This window comes from Lytechinus variegatus, chromosome 10 (assembly GCF_018143015.1).
Source record: "Lytechinus variegatus isolate NC3 chromosome 10, Lvar_3.0, whole genome shotgun sequence".
NCBI lineage: Eukaryota > Metazoa > Echinodermata > Echinoidea > Temnopleuroida > Toxopneustidae > Lytechinus > Lytechinus variegatus.
This window is the reverse complement of record NC_054749.1, coordinates 31,766,911-31,772,910: the sequence shown is the minus strand read 5'-3', so window position 1 is coordinate 31,772,910 and position 6,000 is coordinate 31,766,911. Positions and strand designations below refer to the sequence as shown.

At 35.8% G+C, this 6,000-nt stretch overlaps 1 protein-coding gene across 1 annotated transcript in view; it reads left to right on the top strand.

Moving 5' to 3' along the window:
* Positions 1-1,063: 1,063 nt before the first annotated feature.
* The window catches only part of LOC121422920, a 32,928-nt gene continuing 27,991 nt past the window's right edge, over positions 1,064-6,000 (top strand). Inside the window, exon 1 of the mRNA XM_041618162.1 lies at positions 1,064-1,193. The gene's annotated coding sequence lies outside the window, so the exon portion shown is untranslated. The remainder of the gene's footprint in view (positions 1,194-6,000) is intronic.

Genomic DNA, 6,000 nt, shown 5'->3' with positions numbered 1-6,000 from the left:
AGCTATATTGTTGGACAATTTTGCATTTCCTCTTTGTATTTTGATTTCAACTGTCAATTCATAATATTGTTTGTATGAAACTGGTCAAGTTCCACATATTTGCTTCTTAGGAGTTTCCACCTTTCATATGCAAACCTGTCACTGGCTTGGATTTCACTTGATACAAAACACTGTCTTTTTGTTCATCATCGAGGTGGTGGAAGCCTACATTTGAGGTGGGGGAGGGGGGGGGTACCCCTCCGAAATTTTCTGTTGATAACTTTTTTTTTTTGCATGTCAATTTTGTTTCCTGCATCCCCCGAAATTCAAGTGGACCCCCCTAAAATTTTGGTTGATGAATTTTTTTTGCTTCTCAAAAAATTGTGATGGTCCCCCCTAAATTTTTGGCTTCCTCCGCCATTGTTCATCATGATGATTTTGGTCAGGTGGTTGTGGGGGGGGGGGGGGGCATGCAGGGAATTTTTTTGTGGCAGAATATAATGAAATATATTCAACCTGTCTGTGAAAGTTCAAGTAAAATTGGAATGAGGATGAAATTATTTAATCCTGAAATTCGAATCAATAAATATTGTGACTTGTTGAAGGTAGTTTTACTATGTATTCAAAGTTTTGACTGATATATATATATATATGGAGAGAACATACCAGGTCAAAAGGTAATTTTTTCCAGGGGGCATGATTGACATTTATACAATTTTCTTCTTTTTACATTGACCCATGATTTCTTATTATTTGTCTTAACCACCATTTTCTCAAAATAATGCTCCCCTGAAAAAGATAAATTTCCCCTGAAATGCCCCCAAGTTTTTTTTTGACATCACTTCCTTTCTCTCCTAAATTAATAAATGAACATTTATTTCCTTTTGTACAATACATTTAAAAAAAAATGAATTATGGACATCTTTGTTTTACTTTTAGTTGTACTAACATACACAAATATATACAACAAAAATGCCCCTTCTCTAAAATCATCTGAAAAGCTGACCAAACATGTTTTTTTTCTCAAGCTGGCGCTATATGCCACAATCTGATATGCTCGTACGATCCGATGCGCCGATGTGATGCATGATATAGGAAAAGAAAACAATGTCTTGCGTTAGAAGCCGTACACAGACAGAAGATATCTGACTGAATTCTTGCGATAAAAGAAGAGCGGTACATTTGATGAAAGTCATTTTGATATAATTTTTGAGGTGAGGATATATTTATATTGCATTCATAGATTTTTTTTTAATCAGTGCTGTGTCAGTGAGAAAGTATGGAGTTTTGTGAGGGTGGTCTGAGCTGAGCGGACTGGGCCGAGCAGCGCATGCATTGTGTCAACTTGTAGTTTTTGTGCCTGGTCCCATCCGTAAAAATCCGTGAGGGTAGTATAGTATTATGTGACGTTTGAAGCCTTGACTTTCAACAAGAAAAGCATAAGATTTATAGTTACCTCCAAGGAACCCTTCTCCTCTTTAGTTTGCAATGCATGATGTATCTAGATTTCAAATGGGATTCATGACCGAAAATTTAAATCCACATTGCCATATGATTGGCATTGTTTGGGACGTCGTAGCCTAAATTATAACGAATAACGTTACGACTCTGTGATTTATGAATCAAATATGAATCACGATTTTGATAATAATACATTCGGGATGTATGAATCACGATTTTGATAATACATTCGTGATGGAATGACAATATCAAAATCATAAAAATACATCACAGAGTCCTCTATAGGCTAGTTGGGACGAATTGTTGGGGGCCAAATGTAGCTATGTGCGAATACGGGCATCGCGAGCGCTGGTTTTGGTGGCACGGTTTTTGCGCGGGTTTTGCTGCGAGTGGCATCGCCTCTGTCTGGGCGGCTCATTGAAAATGGGGTTTAATGCGCATGCGCACATAGTAGGTGCAATCTCGTGCCTTTTAACAGACAGCTGAAGATGTGCTCTTTCTGTACATATAAGTTTCAATGTGGAAACTCGCCTGTAAAGTGTGGATATCGGAGCTTGAAAGTTCATCAAATTTTTGGACGCGTAAATGTTCGAAATTTTTTTATGGTAAGTAAAACAAGAATCCGATTAGGTATACAATTTGACTGGAAATATATTTGAATTATCAAAAAATCCAAACTTACGCGATTCTGACGTTGCGCAGTCCAGATATAAGAGATGCCAGCTACCCTTGTCACAGCCGGTCTCTCGGCAGTCGAGCTGCCCGATGCGCCTGCGGTTGGCAGGGCGATGCTACCCTTGTCACAGCCGGTCTCTCGGCAGTCGAGCTGCCCGATGCGCCTGCGGTTGGCAGGGTGATGGGAGCGGTCGATAGTGAGTCGTTCATGCTGGATTGAACTAGATCGTAAATTGCTTACTTGATGATTATGTTGTGCCTTTTTGGGGAAATCTCTGTCATTATACCGTAGATTATTCTGATATTGATTTTAATACATACATTTGTCACAGAAAGATTTTATCATCCCAAGGTTATGTGACTCAAGTCAAGAGTCTAGGTGGTTGATTATCCTTTTCATTTGGAAACTGGATTTGCTTTTGACAGTGTAATATCAATGTTGACTTTTCTAAAATTAAATTCATGGGTGGAAATCCCAGGGGGACACGTCCCCCTACCCAAAATAATAGGGGGACATGTAACAATAATACATTTTTTTTTCTTTCTTTTTTTCTTTTTTGGTCAAACTTTTTTGGGTCAAAATGACCTTACAACAGTTTGGGGATAAACTTTTTTTAACTTGTCAGAGTTGCCAGCATCCATAGGTGGCGAAAGCTGGGGGAAGTGTACCCCCCCCGCCCTTAATTTGAGGTGGGGGACGATCCCCCCACCTCAATTTTTTTTTTGATAACCTTTTTTTTTCTTTTCTTTTTTTTTTTGCTTGTCAAATTTAGTTTTCTGCGTCCCCCTATAATTTTTGGTTGATAACCTTTGGTGTATTTTTTTTATTATCAAAATAATTTGGTGGTCCCCCCTAAAATTGTTGGCTTTCGCCGCCGATGCCAGCGTCCCCCTACCTTTGGGGCCAATTTCCGCCCATGATTAAAATGCAAAAAATTTGTTGTTTAATTTTTCACTCTCAGAGGAAATATTTCACTTCCACTATTGTCTATTTTTTTTCTATGTTATTCATTTTTTTTCTATTTTATTATAATTATTATTTTTCTTTCAAGAAGGGTGCAGGAGGGGGGGGGGTTGTGTTCATAAGTTGAAATGGGGATGGGATTTGTATAAGTTTTTGTGTCACTTTTGTTCTCTTGTTTTGAGTGTTGGAGCTTTGATGCCTGTTTTTGTTGCTGTTCAGAGCTTTATTTATGTGCAGTGATTTCACGCTAGAATATGAACTTATTTTTCATTAAAAAAGGAGTGCTCGAACATGGCCTTTGTTGTAATCATACATATCTAAGAAATGCATATATTAAAGCTTAATTTTTATGTTTCCTTCTTGATACTTGAATTACATGCAATGCTACATCTTTACACAATCAGACTCTGCTGCTCATCCTTCCTAAAAAAAATTGGAATCGAATGACCACGGTCTCCAAAATGAAAGCAACATTATCGATCTATAAACAAATTGTTGAAACAATAAAATACATAAAGAATTGGTGAAACAATCAAATACATCAGAAAAGCACACTTGTATTTTTATACCATACAAAGTACATGTACAAAAGGAATGATATTTTTCATTTGTAAAAAAAAAGACCCCATACATACATGTACACAATACTAAAGTTGAAAAAGAGCTAATTGTAATTTATATCAGAAAAACAAAGAAATACATTAGAAATTACAAAAACAATACTTTAAACAAATTCATTTAGGAAATTATCTACATGATGCTGTTTTGATGCCAACTAAATTATATACAAATTATCTCTCATCACCTTCATTTGGCAAAAAAAGAGGCGAGTAATTGTAATTTGCATAATTAATTAGAATTAATTAAAAGAAATTATTTTACGCATAATAAGAAGAAAAATTACCAAGTGAAATGATTACACATCAATTGAGTTTTCTTTCACCTTTCCATTGATACCAAAATTACTTCAAAGGGCTCAAAAACAAAGAAGTTAGAGCCCGTTGAAGACTTGGGTTCAAAATGGTCACAAAATGGTCACAAAAATCGGTTATGCACTCCATTGACTTTACATTAAGACAATGACCACAAATTTGGATAAATATGCGCGACTTAAACTGGAATAACTTTATAATTTCTTGATGAAAATTTGAGTTCTTGGTATCATTTGAAAGGTCTTTTTAAGGGCTTTCAAATGATACCAAATTCATTGAGATTTGAGGATTTTCATTTTTTTTGTCACATACCTACCAAATGAGGCATGACGACGTCTGCACACTTAAACTAAAAAGGCCTTAAGATGAAACATGATTTTCGTTTCATTTTATTCTACCAAAAAAATGAAATGACTATGGGCCTGGATCTATGTTTCTTATATTGTCATGAATAAGTGCGCCAAATATCTCACAAAAATGTGAGAGAAGAATATGATTATCTTTTTAAAAATTATTAACGTTAGAAATAAACCTTGACCAGTCATTTTAAGTGCCCCATGTCTGTGCACCCATTCACTTTACACACGACTCTGGAATTTTGGAGAAAAAGTCTGCATTTTGAGGCCATCACATGAAATGCCTGAAAATCAATTTTCCACCATTTTGAGTCAGATTTTTTTAAATGAATACCTTTTTATGTGTTGCAGGTGTAAAATTGAGTAACGTATCTTCTATATGATGGTGGGCCCCAAGTCTGCGCACCTAACAAATTGAGATAAGACATGAATTTCTTCTTCTTTCACAAAAATTTTCAGTTAATAATGTTCCTTATATTATTTAAAGTGTACCAAATTTCTCATTAAAAAATGAAAGAAAATATTAGGATTTTCTGGAAAAAACCTGGGGCAGTCATTTTCAGATTGAAAAAAAGGTACCCCATGTCTGTGCACTCATTCACTTTGCACAGGATTCAGGGATTTTGATGAGAAAGGCTGCATTTTGAGGCCGTCACATGTAATGCCCTAAATTCATTATTTTTCCACCATTTTTGAGTCAGATTTTTTTATGAATACCTGTCTATGTATTGCTTGTGTTAAGTTCATGCTAGTTGCGTATCTTTGTGCAGATATGCGTGTGCGTAGACAAGGGGGACTGCGCAGACTTGGGGGAACTTGCCATACTGGTACTAGAATCATGCAGACATGCATGTGCACAGACAAGGGTGAATGCGTCTAGACTTGGGGGACCTTACCACATATTTGACATTGATTGTCTGATTTTGTCAGAGTAAATTATTTCAATGACAATGTCATTGATGGAATGATGACGACAGAAAAAAAGAGGAAAAAAACACACCCAACCCAGCCAAACACAACAACTGTTGACTGTTCTACATTCCCTCTTCTGAGATGGTCTCTGGGTCAGACTCTCTTTTAGGGGCAATCCATTTTTTTTACTCTCAAGACGTGACAAAAAATGTTAGTAAATTGACTAATGAGCTGGCACAAAGATGGTAGTTTGGATGTGCGCAGCGATATTCAATATTTCAATTCCTGTATTGCTGGCATAAGGGCATTAGCTCAACCATGTGCTACATGAAGAAACGTACAATGTCCTTGAGAGTTGCCTGACCAACAGGAATGGAATACTTAAAACAATTACCCCTATGCTAGGCAGTTGATGAAATAGTCATCCATCTTTATAAAAACTTTTAAGTTATATTCATTAAAATTTCACTTTATTATTTTGACAAACATTTCAAAAGTGTTTCATATTTTTGTATTGATTTGCACTGAGTCAAGTGAAAGTTTGCAGAGTTTAGAAAGTTGGAAGCTGAATAATATTAAAATGGTTATCGCTAGTTCATTTAGACTTTAAACTAGACTTCAGCCTCTGTGATAAAAAGAATATAAGAATCTGGGCAATTCAACCTTTAGAATTTAAAAAAAAATTATTTTGGAATAAAAAGAATTAAATGATGACGTGTAC